The sequence below is a fragment of the Eupeodes corollae genome, chromosome 3 (assembly GCF_945859685.1).
Source record: "Eupeodes corollae chromosome 3, idEupCoro1.1, whole genome shotgun sequence".
NCBI lineage: Eukaryota > Metazoa > Arthropoda > Insecta > Diptera > Syrphidae > Eupeodes > Eupeodes corollae.
Window position 1 is genome coordinate 35,607,718 of NC_079149.1, and position 15,570 is coordinate 35,623,287.

Below are 15,570 nucleotides of genomic sequence, written 5' to 3' on the forward strand. Positions count from 1 at the left end.
TAGTAGTGTCGTTCAATTTAACATACCACAAACAGTGGAGCATATTGAAAGAAAACTTATCATAAAATGTGAAATATTGTTTAAGATTTTGTTTTTATTTTAAATTTATTTCAAAAACTAATAAACTTTCAAATAATTTCATAAAAATTCTTATCATTATTACCCCAGACTAAAGGAATACTTTTAAGCTTTTCCGACCAAGCTAAATATTTGGTCCTCATTTTAGACAAAAAATTAAATTGGAAAGCAAATATTGATGAAAGAGTAAAAAAGGCTACTACAAAGGATCAAAATGCGGCTTCTCCCCAAAAATAACCCACTGGCTATACACTTATGTAATCAGACCGATATGGAGATGTCGTATGGTGGAACGCACTGGACAAGATGGTAGATCTAAATAAGCTCATCAAAGTCCAGCGGTCATCAGGTATGTGCATCACATGAGCACTTCGCTCAACACCAACCGCAGAACTGGAGGTGCTTTTAAACATAACACCTCTTGACATCTTCTCCAAAATGGTGGTAGCAAACTCCTGTGTAAGGCTTAGAGCCACCTCTCAATGGAACAATAACAAAACTGGAGATACTACTATTCTAGACAGTTTCAGATCTATCCCATATCAACTATACCACCCCAAAAATGGTATTCGGTAAAAGCTTTCATGTGTCCATCCCTTCAAGATCCTCCTGGGAAGAAGAGAGACCCCTGATGCGGTACACTTCTATACAGACGGTTCAAAGACCGATTACGGAGTTGGAAGTGGTATCTATTCGGAACAACTGAATCTCAGTCTACCATACAGACTTTCCAATCAATGAAGTCTATTCTAGGCAGAAGTAATGGCGATTAAAGAAGCACTATCCTGGCTCAAAGAAAACGTCATATCTTGCAAGGATATACGAATCTTCTCGGACAGCCAAGCCGCTCTTAAATCTCTCGTGTCTGTCTCCACAAACCCTCAAATAGTCCACGATTGTCGATCATCTCTGAATGAGATGACGAAACAGTTTAATAATCACATTATTTGGGTGCGGGGCCACAGAGGCATTCCGGGAAATTGCAAAGCCGCCAAAATCGGAACACTTCTGCCAAAAATATAACATAGGAACACCACTTGAATTAACAAATGCTAGATGGTCACAGAGTACCACCTTCCTAGCAACCAAGTAAATATGGCCAAGCATAGACTTAAAACGGTCAAAAGGCTTGATATCCCTGAACAGATAAAGTATAAGCTCTACAATTGGAGTAATAACAGGACACTGCCTCATAGGAAGACATGCTCAGAGACTAGGGGTCTACACAAATGACTTCTGTAGAAGCTGCATGGACGAGGAGGAAACAGTTCAACGCCTTTTTTGTACATGTCCACCACTCTCCATTAGAAGGAATAACTTTCTCGGTAATCTCTTCTTCGATAACACCAGTGAACTGGCAACGATTGACACAAAATGTCTTTCTAACTTCATTAAAAGTACAAAATGGTTTGTTTAAGTTCATTACTCTCCCATGAGTAACCTCATTAGAGGTATTACAATGGACCCTTGAGGTCTATGTGAGTCAATGACATCTGGACAGCCACCCCACTTTAAACTAACCTTACCTAACCCAACTAAGTGATTTTTATCTCATGAACGAAAAAACTTAACGAAACTTATAAACTTTAGTTCCAAACAAATCGCTTAGGTCTTAAAAGATAGAAGTGTATTCTAAAAAGTAAAGAATTTTTCCCAACTTTTTGACAACCATGTCCCACTCTATTTCACTGCAATGTCTATTAAAACTTATGTCTATCGCATACACGACTCACGTCCTTTGTAATTTTATAAGTTTCACCTCTAAACTAAAAATTATGCCATGTGTGGTGTGTGGATGTTGCATATAATGTTCATATATACCTGAATTTAACATCACTCATTCAAAAACAAAACTGAACGACTTTTATACGACTGACGCGACATGTCATTCATTCATTTGATTGTACATAGAAGTGTTAGAATTGTGGTAGTTTTGTGGTTTGCTTCACTTTGACGACTATTGTAAACTTTCATACACCATCATATTCCTACCTCAAAAACCGTACAATAAAAGTGAGGACGATTGCAATTTTCAAACAAACATAATATTCGTTAAGTTTCAAAACGACTTATACACTTGAATTTGTTTAAGAGTTATGGATGCACATATAAATTTTTGGTGTATGTTAAGATTTGTTCTTCAAAAAAATTGCTGTCAAAAGTCGATTGGAAAGTTTATGCATAAAAGACTTTGGAAGATCTCATAAAACTTCGATTGCTCTTCTTAAAAATAAGCATACAAGTTTTTATAAACACTTACGACAGATCTTTATAATTTTTCGAATATTCTTTAAAAATTAAAGCAACATATTTTTCCATTAATAATTAAATTTAAAATTTGTATATTTTGTTGACAACAATTTTACAAATAGACGTTGACTTAATGAATCATGTAAATATCATGACACGAGTTATTTCAAGGCACTACTGACATTTTAATTGTCATCTTCTAAACTTATTAATGATAAAAATACAAATAAAAATCTTTTAAATATTCCGTCGAAAAACTCAAACGAAATTTTACAATGCATGGAATTATTATAAACTTATTAATACAACAATTTGTACTTCAACTTAAAGTTGTAATGGGAAATTCAAACTTGTCACAGTCATCTTTTAAAAAGTACACATTTTATAATTGGCTAAAAAGATAGATGAGTGGTAAGAACGGAAGTAAGCAAATGCTATAGAAAATCTTATGACACGCATTTTAAAATTAGTACTTCTAATTTTTCATAGAAAACTAAATGAGATCATGTGGTGGGACAAATATGTACACAGAAAAGCGTTTCATTACTCATGATTCGCCTGATGCTTATAAATTTTGAAGATATATTTGAAATCTTAAAATACATATACGTACTTGAATTATGTGTCATAAATCATTTGTTTCCGACAAAATTAAGAGTTTTTTAAGAATTAATTAAAAAAAAGTAAGTATACGCCCAGGAAACTCATTTTAATTTTTTTTGTTTTAAATAAAATCCGGGTTTTCCAACAGCGATTTCCTGAATTTTTGTCATAATAATTAGTTAATCAGTCACTAAAGGTAAATTATCATACCATTTTTAGACCAATTTCCAGTTCATTCTTCTCTAGTAATAACGATACGCTCGTTTCGTCCCATTTTTAGACCAATTTCCAATTCCGATATTGAATTGGAGAGTATCAAAGGAGCACTCGTTCTCCGATTATAGATACATTCAATTCACACTCATTGAAGAGTCCCCAAAACCGATGCAATTCCGGAATTAAAGGAAAACACATTGGCCAAAATAAATCTGATCCTCCCTTGTGCGCTCTTGAACTCGATCAAAAAGTCGAAGAGCTTACAGCAGCCCTCAATACGACATGGAAACTGGCTGCCTCCACTCTACAATATGGGAAAAGAAGAAACCATATTGGTGGGCTGCTGAACTAAAAATACTCAGAAAAGGTAGAAGGCTTTTCAATCGTACAAAAAAGTCTAAACACCCCTAAGATTGGGATTCCTATAAGGAATCCCTCAAAAAGTATAAACAAAAATTGAGAATAGCCAAAAGATCCTCATGGAGATCCTTCTGTAGCTCAATAGAAGAGTCCCCGGAGGCATCAAGGCATCAAGGATTCTCTCGACATATTCAACCATGCCTAGTTGTCTTAAAAACTCAGATGGTACATGGGCTAATTAAGGAAGAAACTTTAAACCTGCTATTAGACAACCACTTCCCAGATAGCTCCAAATCTGTTAATACAACAAACCGTCTTGGGTCGGGTATTAACTTAACTTTTCCTCAAGGTCTTGTTACAAAAGAAAAATTGACATGGGCTCTGAACAGTTTCGAACCTTATAAATCTCCAGGTCCAGATTAAATCGTACCAACTGAGCTACATAATACCATCGATATAACTTTGCCCATCATTGAGATGATCTTCAAAAGTTGTCTAGATCTGGTCTTTATACCTCAGCTATGGAGAGAAGTACAGGTGGGCAAATGCTTGCATGTCAACCGTAAAGATCTAAGACCTATTAGCCTATCATCATTCATTCTCAAAACTCTGGAACGATTGATTGATATCCATGTACGTAATAGCATTGATAAGAAACTATCGATGTCTCAGCATGCTCACTGCAAAGGGAAATCGGTAGAAACAGCCTTGCACACTCTGGTAAGAACTATCAAAAACTCAATATAGCAAAATGAATATACTATGGTTGCCTTCCTGGATATTGAGGGCGCTTTCAACAACGTTGACACATCCTCACTTCACGACCCTAAACTACGAATGCCCACTCAGTGAGTTTATTAATCTAATGCTAAAAAGCAGGATCATCAACTCTAAGATGGGGTTTTTTTGTACGAAAAGGTGTTCTGTCCCCTATCCTGTGGAACATGGTGGTTAACGAACTGCTAATATCAATTGAGAGGAAGGCTACAGAGTGATTGCGTAATGCGTTTACCAATGATGTTGCTATCGCCGTCACAGGAAAACACCTTAACACACTGAGAGACCTTCTCCAAAACACACTTAATATGATCACTAGATCACTGATCGGACTTAGTATTATTCTTTAAAAAACATACCTAGTCCTTTTTACACGGAAATACAAGATCCAAGTAATTGTACCCCGTTTAATAAAATTTGTATTTATTTTTACCAATAATACCAAATATCTTGGCCTGATATTGGAGATGATATTGGAAATGTTAGCGATCAAAGAGGATCCCTCCTGGCTAAGAGAAAATGTGATACAAACTTCTGATTTCCGCATCTTCTCTCACAGTCAGGCTGCTATTAAATCTCTTGACGGTGTCTCAACCAAATTTCAAACGGCCCTCGATATTCGATCGTCTTTAATGGAGATGGCGCAGCAATTTAATGTTGGGTGCCGGGCCACAGAGACATTACAGGAGTAAAGCCGATGAACTCGCTAAAAATGAAACCGTCATACCTATTTCACCTGAAAGGGAGAAGATAGTTATACCGTTAGATACATGTAAAGTTCTGCTTAAAGAAACAGCTGAACTTATATGGCCTTCACTGGACCTAAAGCGCTCTAAAGACTTCTTAGTCAGACTTTATATAAGCACCCTGAAAGGTGTCCTTACGAGACACTGTCTTATAGACAGACACACAATACGACTTGGTGTAGCTTCAAATGATTTCTGTAGGAGCTGTATGGATGGGGAAGAAGAGGAAACAACCTCTCACCTTCTCTGCAATGCCCTGCTCTTTCACTAAGACGCAGACTTCATCTGGGAGACTTCATTTTTGATAATCCGAGTGAACTAGCTAATAAGGATATAAAATATCTTCTTAGCTTTATAAAAAGCTCAAAATGGTTCGACTAGTAAAAAGAAGCAGCCACTTTAGCATAACCTAACTTAACCTAACTTTGACCAATTTTGAGTTCATTTTCAGAAGGAACAATAAGCCAACGTCAACGAAACTCAAGATCTGATGAAAACTTCGCTGCTATTCGTAAAAGAGTGCAGGGAAATCCGAGCCAGTCAATTCTGTGTCGCTCACAAAAATGTAAATTTCAAGTGACTTGGGCCTGCATCCACACAAAATCGGTTTGCCTCAAGAGCTGATACCCAACGACCATGACCAGCGTCGTGTCTTCGATAAAATTGAATTTTAGAGCAGTTGCAAGTTAATCCCAAGTTTGGTTTAAAAATCATCATGTTTTCAATCTCATCACCGAAATTTTGTATGTACATAAATTGTTAGGGAACATTTTTAATACCAAAACCTAATACATACTCCAAGTTTATAGAAAACTAAGTCACCAACATGGTTTAATCTAAGCTTAACTTCTCCCACAGAATCCATTTTAAAGTTCATAAAATTACTTACCTCTATTTTTTGAAACAATCTTTACCTTAATCTACATTTTATACAATACCGATATTTCTATGAACTTAAAACAATCGATGTTTGAAATATTTTTTCCCGAGAAAACTTTTAAACCACCATCATATTAATGAATATTCCATACCCATTAATGGCTTTTGCTACAGGAAAAGCAAACTAAAACCCATAAGAGTGTTACCTAAGGGGAAAAAAGAATTTTAAGCTCTAAATACAAAAATTGAAACAACACTTTTGTATATATGTAGGTAAGGTATGTAGGTTCCTATACTTTTTTAATACACATTTCAAAAAAACCAAAAACCAACCTGTGACCTCTTATCCTATCTATGGTTTGACTCTTTTTTCTTTTAGTGATCAAAACATTTACACAGGCACAGGTTCCTACATCACCATCAACAAAAATTGACATCCCAGAATACAATTATGTGTGACCGGACCAGAAGTAACCACATGCATGAGATGCTTTTAAGTAAAAGTTAATAACACAACATTGCATAGAAGGTAAACATAGATATCTATATATATAATGAAAGGCGAGGAGTATTATGTAAGTCCTGGTTGTCCTTTCTGACTAGTGACAGAAAATATAAGTAAAATGTCATAAAAACCAGTAACCCTACGTTTTTAGTCAGTGATTTCTCTTTTTTTTATTTTTAGTCAGATTCGTCCTCCTCCTTGAAACCTTAGATATCCTTCGTGAGTGTTGGTGAATCAAAAAAAAAACCAACAACAACCACCATGAAAGAAAGAACCCCCAGCAGCTAAAATATCGTACAAATACCGTACCCAGAAATGAACCTTAGAGTGGTTTCGTAATTTCTCTAATTCATTTCGAGAAATGGAAATGTAAAAACCACAAAACGATGAAGAGTGTTAGAAGGATATAGGGGGCTGTGTGGAATTCGGTTTTGAGAGAGGAATTTGCTGTGGGGGTGACTTTTGCAGAAGCTATAATGTGCGATGTCAAAAGCAGACACACTCCAAGTCGATTCATGGGTGCCTCTATCCTTAAAAATAAAAACAAAATTGTCAATATTTTTATAAGGATTTTTCGAGTCGTAAGACTTGTGTCACTACATTAAGGGGGCTTATGAACTTGAGTTCTCTTTATTATTGAAAAAATGAAAACAGTGTTTATATGTACACCATCTATTGATTTGGAGTGTAACAAGATCATTTGAAAATCCATTTTATTAGATGCAATGTAAAAAGGACATCGTAATCATCATTATCATCAAGTCGTACGTTGTCAACATCGTCTATAGAAAAACAAAGAAGGAACAAAAATACGAAGGGAAACAGAAGCAACTTTTTTCTTATGCGTTGTCATTGTAGAAGGATGAAAGGAAATGTGATGGGCGTAAAAGGATGTGGAAAATGAGATGAATGTAGGTGGTTTCTCTTTTCGAACCCAACTACGTTCACAAAAAAAATCTAACACTCATTTTCTGTTTTTGAAATATACATAATAAAAAGTAGGAACAAGTCGTTTATATGGGTAGTAAGGGTAAAAGGACATTTTTCGAAAGTGGTCAGACTTCATTCGTTTTATTATAACAATTTAAGATGGTATAAAGTCTGGGAGGATATGATGATATACTTCCGTTAGCCGGACATTTCATTATGAAGCTCTTTTTCAACACCGCACCATAACTGCTGCTGCAGTGCGGAATATGATTATTACAGTGGTCATTTTAATACATACAATTTACCAACATTTATAGGAACACTGACTTTGTTCCTATATATTTCTATGCATTGCATTATAAACGTACATAACTAGTAGACTATTATTAAGGGTTTTAAGGGACGTTTTTAGATGATGAACAGAGAGAAAAAGAAGATGGAAAAAAACACATTTTAATGGTTAAATGAGGAAAGACTATTAGAGGTCTGGTTTTGATGGGGTACTACTCGGGAAAAGGATTTGATACGATTTTCATTCCATTATAGGAAATGATCTTTTTTTTAAAGTTTATATAGTATAAGCTGAAGTTTAAATGAACTTAAGTGCACTTAGAAGGTCTTGGTGGAAGATTTGTATAGTAAGAATTTTATGGAAATGGTTTAAATGTTAACATAATAATGCTCTCTAATGGTTTGGACGAATAAAAGAATAAAAAGCCATTTAGCAGATACTTAATGCTTTGTAATGCGTCTAATTGGTATAAAAGGACATAAAATGTGATTAAGACGTTGATAAGTGTAATATCCACATTACTGTGTTCATGTGTTGAATTGGCTAAAAAAAGATAGCATAACATTTTTAATAATTTCAAAACCGATTGGTATAAACTGGTCTAATATATCAAATAAGGCAGGTGAGTGTCCAGAAATGACGACAAACTACTTGAATTTAAGGAAATATTTCGTTTATAGAAAAACATGCAGTAAATATTAAATAAATATAGTATAATTTGTTATGAATAAAATGGTAATTGGTATAAATTAATTAAGTGGAGAAACTTAAGTAAAACCACAAACAACAAATTATCACGATTCTATAGTAATTGAATTTATTTAAACAATGCAAACATACACTTTGTTTATCATCAAGTAGGAAAATGTCTGATTGGTATAAACTTTCATTATGTTGTCACATTTTCTGCACCGGTTCTTAAATCGTATGTTATAGAGGTGTTGTTCAATTGAACTTACATTAAAGGAAAAAATATTCAAAGGGTGCAGACATGTGTTAGAAATTTTATACCATTTAAAAAATCGATAGAAAATAACAAAGCTAACAAAGGTTTTATTGATTAAACCAGGCAAAATTTCAATAGATTAAAAATAAATTAAACATGCAACTTAATTATTCTTAATATGATAAATCGTTTATACCAGTCCAGGTTTAACAGAAAATGGGAAATACAAACACAAAATACCACAAAGTGAGAAAATTTCTCATAAGTATCTGGATTATACCATTCTGAAAAATTGACTTTTGGTAGAAATTTGTTTTGACATTTTGTTTAAACATTAGAACCACACAATACCAATTTCTCTTATCTTGATCGAAACTGGTTATACCAGTCAGTGGTAACTTAAATTTGTATGGAAACCGAAAAACCCTTACATTTTGTTTTGAACATTTGATTTTATGACCTTAGGAATAGTGCCATAATAGAAAATGGAAAATACAAACACAAAATACCAAAAACTGAGAAAAAATCTCATAAAATATATGGATTATACCAATTAAATTATTTATAAAATTTGGAAAAATTGACTTATTGTAGACATTTCTTTTATATTTTGTTTAAACTTCAAAAACATACAATACTAATTTCTTTTATCTTGATTGAAACTGTTTATACCAGTCAGTGGTAACTTAAATTTATATGGAGACCGAAAACCCTTTAAATTATGTTTTGAACATGTGATGTTAAAGGTTTTTTAAATAATAGTTTTCATTTTTAACGTCCTTTGAAAATCGATGTTAAGTTACTTTCATTTAAGTTCTACTTTGAGTTATGACCTTAGGAAATGTGATTTTTTATGTGTTTTTTCTTCACTCTGAAAATCTACTTTGATTTTCTTGTAGGACATACTTTAATATTCCTACGGGTACTTCATATCTTGCATGGCTCAGATTGAAACGATAAAGTGCCCATTACATTTGTTAAGAGAAATAAAGGAATACTCCATCCTCACCTCATATACTCAGATATATTATATCCCCTTCCGTATCGAGTTTTAAAGGATCCAAAGCTGGATGAATATAAAGTAAATAGAGGTTAAAACCTTCACTAACTTCTGCCGCAAGTACTCGTACTTCCCACTCAAGTGACGGGAACGCGCCCAATGAAGGTAATGGTGATGGTGATGGTGACGGTGATGATATCGTCAGCGACGACACTGACAACGAATAGAGACGATGACGATTGCTTTGCTATGCAATGTGATGACTTTATAGGTTTTGCAAATATTGAGCTAGCAAAGATAGAACTGCCTATAATCTACATATACGAGTATTTAGACATAGCAAATGAAAGACCGTCCGACACGACATCCATATCCTCCTACATCACCCGATAGAGCCTCGTTCTTCTGTGTGTAAAAGTTTCTTAATGACACCGCAGCAGCAGCGTTGTCATTTACCCATCGTTCCGCATACATGGTGAAAGTACTCTTTGGAATGCCCTCAAGGGGGAACCTACATACCTATACATGGGTTCATATGTATGTGTGTTTTATATCTATGGAAAGGGGTGAATTCATTTCCGGATTTAAGATATTTTTTATCTTTTCCTCTTAACTTTTAGAGGAATTCCTCACTTTTATGTCTCGCACTCCTTCGATTGACACTATACCTATGTTATACCCACTATACGTCTATGCCTATGCCTGTGCCAGCCCATATAACATAAGACCGTTTTTTCTCTTTCTTTTAAGTCCTCTATCAAAGGTTCTAAACAGAGGGAACGCAAAAAAATCAACCCTTACCGTTCATACCAGGAGCGGGACACATGAAGTAGATTACCAAGTGGATGACAAGGATTAATTGGAACCTTTAACTATTCCTTGGATTTGCAAACTGTCTCTTCAACATGTGAGATTTTGCTGCTGATGTGATGTGTATGTTTGTCCGTTCGTTGGTTCGTACGTACGAACGAACAGTCGGTTTATTCGTAAGGATGTGTGGAAAATTTCGTAATTAATCGTTGTCGACGTTGTTGGCGCGTTGATAGAGTATATATCGTATAAGAGGATATAAAGGATCGTGTCGCTTCGGTTGGTCGAGAGGAGAAACAGGAGCAGCAGGATAAAATAAAATAAAATAGATTTGTTTAGCATGGAGGACCTCTGTTGAATCTGAGTCTTGCAGTCTTAGCTGAGTATATAGAAGAGGCGATATTATATCGTTTTAAGTTCCATGTTTCAGATAGAGGTCCCCTCTTTTTAAGGATAGATTGTATTTTTTTTCACCCTGTAACATGGGGATATACCAAAACTTCTTTAATGGGTATAGATATGTATGGATGTAGAGGAATGTGTGACTATAGATTTCCATTTTTCGCCTGAAAGAATGAATGTTTGTGTTGTAAATTAACCCTAAAGCGACCGCTTGTCTTTCATTCATTAGGGTTGATTGTTGTTCTTATTTGATACAGGAACAACAACAACACAAAATAATAGGGTGCGGGGTTTTGAATGGGTTTTAATTTTCAACTTTGTGTTCTTTGTTTTGTTTAATAATTAGAATGAATATAGTAAAGGAAAATAGAAAAAAGGGCGAATATAGATGAAAGGAAAAAAATAAAAATAGAAAAAAAGGAAGGGGTGTAAAGTGGGAGGTGGGTATTATGGGTTAGGTTAGTAAGCGAAAGGAGAGTCAAATGCTTTATAGAATACAAAAAATTGGCTTTTTGAAAAGGTCGGCAGTAAGGTAAGTTGGTAGGTTGATGGGTAGGTAGGTATAGGTTTATATTTGTTTTGATTTTAGAATAATTAATTGTTTATTTTTTGTCGGGGGTTAGTTTATTGGAAATTAATCTAAGAAATTAACTTTTCTAACCACTATAGGGTATGTGAGTACAACAAATATGAGTCTAATACAAAATTAGCTTAATATATCGAAATGGAAAATGCATTTAGGTAAAGAATTAACCAATTACTTAAAAAGGTTGATTTGGGAATTATTTAATAAGGTTGGTTGCATTAGGCCAGTTAGGTAATGATTTTGATTATTTTACCCAAGTCTGGAAGAATTTTTATCGGAATTTTTTACCTTTTTAAAGATAAATCTGAATATCTGTATATGTATGTATCTATGTATAATTAAAACTTAGAATTGAACGATTTTAAAACAGAATTGAGATTTAACATATGAAGACTTTTTTCTTTAGGGCCGCGTAAAAGATAAGGTATATTTTAATGATCCACAATCAATTGAAGACCTTAAAAATGGAAACCCTTAAGTTGTCGAACTTATATACAGTCGCACCCGTTTTTGAGTCGTTGATTCACTAATGTCGTCTTATATCGTGCCATGAAATAAACATTCACTAATTTCTCTAAAGAATAACCCTTTCTTTTTAATGTAACCTCTTATTGGAAAACTCATATTTTGTACGGGTAATGAAATAATAAAAGTGTTCTTTACAAATTTTGAAAATAACTTCAACTTAAAAACTCTTAAAGTCTAATATTAACAGTTGCGTGTTTGCATTCTCGATTTAACCGATTTATTTAACGAGAAAATGCCAAAAATCTATTTGAACTAATAAAATAGAAAATAAATAAAACTTCTGTACCGTTTAATTCTTCTTTACAACTTTCATACCTACATTTTACTTAAGGTGAGCCTTTTTTTTACTTTTGCAGCCTCAATTTACTTTCATCTACACCTACACCCGAAGTCTGTATGCTAATAGATTATGTAATTTAAATCCATTTAAATATTACAACCGTATTACTTTTTTTCTTGCACCAAAGGAGTAGGTAATAAAATATAAGAAATTTTTTTAAGGGTTACTACCCCCTATGCCCATACTTTTACCTATACATATAGTGTAGTATAATTTCAATCGTATGTGTAGAACTCCCTTAAGTATAATAAAGACCAAAATTCTAAATGTATTTTTTTTAAGTAAATTTTGGCCGACTTTTAGCCGCTATAAACCTACCTTTATATGAGACGAATTTAGATTTAGAGCAGTCGTAAAATTTCAACACGTACACAGGAAGAATATAACAAAAAAAAAATGGCATTTTTTTTTTCTCCCAACAACAACAACATATCACTCCCTCACCCAAAAATAAAAACGCGCACCTTACACTTCTACTTTGCTAAATGTATACAAAATATTCTAAACGCGTCTGTGGCACAATCCTATATAAGTATGAATGTATATTCCCCCTTGTCGTCCTATATCGTCTTCGTCCGTGGCTCGTCGTCATCGTCATCACCTTACACCCCACCCAGGTTACAATAATCATAAAAGTTCATGCACCTTGTTCATTTATGTTTGTCGCGTTCATTTTTTTTTTCAGCCATACCCCTCGTAAATTTATATATCCTTCGGGAGTCCCAAAGTGTACGAGTTTGTTGGGCAGAGTGAAGGGGAGTGAAAGAAGAAGAAGCTTAGATATAAAATATACTTCGTTTTACCCTCCTTGTTATTATTATTTTGAGATGCGTGCAACACAGCAAACCTACCCCCTAATGTGACTTGCTGTTATCTGAATAGTGCTAGTATGATTTTGCTCTTTTTTTCTGTTGCTGTAGTTGTTGTTGTTATATCACTATGTCCTTAGAAGTCCTATGGTAGTAAGGTATAGTACCTATATTTTTCTGCAATGACTGGTTCCTTTTTTTTTCTTTATATCGCGCACGCAACATATTTCTGTGTACATATTCCATAACCACCATGTGCTGCTGTTCGTGTAAATCGTGCCGCCAAAAGGGCGACCTGAATTAAAGGCTTTCAGTTCAGCGCCTTTGTGTTTCACGTATGTCATAATATCCCATGGCGACATATGATATTCACAGAAGAAGATATTTTTGCTATTTCATTTCTTTTTTTCATTTTGTTTGTTTCCTTTGTTTTGTTGTTGTTTTATGGATAAAAAAAAGAAGTATATTCAAGGTTCTCAAAATTTTGTTCATCATCTACTGTTTCCACATTTGAAATTGTGTCCAATATTGAATTGTTATGGGAGATATTGGATTGATATTTGTAAAAAGGCAGTTCATTCGCCTTTAAGCTGTTCCAGATTATGATTGGTGCGAAGGGTATGAAAGACATCTAAGGACAATGACTTACTATCGATTGGTCACAGGACAGGAAGAAAGTTACAATATGAACATACCAACAGAAATATGTTACAAGGACAAAAATCAACAAATATTTGTTTTTTTTGGTTCATCGGGGCGTATACTTGTTGGTTGAGTGATTTTTGGAAAATCAGAGGTGGGTTTGGTAAAATTAAGCTCATAATCGTTTCTCTTAAAAAAACTGACCAATCGATTATAAATTTGTTTAAGTTAATTTGTGAAGTTTTAAATAGGAACTAAACAACTTTGAATTTGGTTTTAAAGCGCACCATTTTACTGATCGTAGAACTGTCATTTCCATCAGGGTAAAGTGCACGAACAAAGTCTTAAAATTTCAAAAGTCTTATACCGAGTTTCAAAGCTGCAACTTTAAGAACGTTATCTCCAACAAATAGGTTTAGAGCAAAAAATTGGGTCTACATATTCGTTATGTGATTTTGCTGTGTCAGTGAGGCAACGAATTGGTCGAATTGTCGAAAATAGCGTGAAAGTTAAGTGTGTTTAAGTGTTAAGTGGAAACGATCAGAATTAGTCAATTATTCACCCCGTTCTCAAAAATTTGGCATTTCTCAGATCAGATTATAGCTTATTTTGCGTAATGATCTTGGTCTACACCAATAGAAGACTAAGCCGACACAAGACGACGTCAAGTTCTTAGTGGAAAGCCCTCAAAGCAGCACGTGTGTTGGGTCAACAATGTTTGTTACTTGATTTGAAATCCGGTTGATATTTTGAATTCACGACATTGAATTATATAAATTTAAGTCGATGTTTAATGTTCATTTCCCGGTACTATTTGTTGCAAGTTGCAACAAATATAATGCATAATAATTTGGCTTCTATATTTTGTAGCTGTTTGATAAAAATTAAACAAAAAGTTTATATCATTTTCGCAGCTGAGATGTGGTAAACCTTCTTCTTCCAGTATTAAATTGCTTCCAAGAAAATATCTTTGGATTTCTTTTATCCTGCCAATGAAGTGGATGATATCTTCTCTCTTTGATAGGTTGCAAAGACTACAGAAGATTGGTAAACCAGAGCAGTGAGGGATATAATTAAGTCGAATAAGTTCTCATCTTATTTTAAAGATAGCAGATATGATTTTATTACTGGTTTCGGTACGAAAATAGTTCTTTTCAATTAAATTATGTCTCAAAATGCTTTATGTAGTTCTGTGTGATGACGAAGTAGCTAAACTTAAGCAAATAGCTCTGCATTGCTCATCTACTTTTGAAGTCAGGTTATTGATTATATCCTTACAGTATCTTTCATTTCCATTTATACGATTGAACTCCATTCCGCTGTAGGTTGCAAGCTCTTCTAACTTTTTGTACCATAGTGTTCTTCTCTCTATTACCTTTTTTGCAATAGTTTTTGGAAGTCTCTCCTCCGGTAATTGCAGGACTTTAATTACATATTCTGCGTGTAGCTTTAAATTTTAATAAAAAGTGGTGATAATCCTTTTTCAATGTTTATCATATAGTTGGGCGTTGTGCTTGGCAGATTGAAACATCTTTTGATGTAGTACCTCAGCAGTTTATCCACTGGCAGTATCTCCATGATTGTACGACATCACCGACTCAGATACAGATTGGAAAACTTTATATTTGACATTATGGTCAACTAAATGATTTGAAAAACACCTCTTCCAGCTAGCAGATATGGCACTTATAGCTTTTATTAGTTTTTCTTTAAAGTGGGATTCCATACTCAGATTACTAGTTACCGTTACTCCAAGATACCTGTATGCTTTGACGATTTCAATGGCCTGTCCCTTGAGATACCATTTTTCATTGCTGCAATTTCTAACTGCTCTTTTCTTAAAAATCATAACTTTTGACTTGGTTAGATTA

At 34.1% G+C, this 15,570-nt stretch overlaps 1 protein-coding gene across 2 annotated transcripts in view; it reads right to left on the reverse strand.

The window, feature by feature from the left end:
* LOC129949374 (Krueppel-like factor luna) overlaps positions 1-15,570 on the reverse strand; it is a 472,755-nt gene that overhangs the window by 278,958 nt on the left and 178,227 nt on the right. The window lies entirely within an intron of this gene.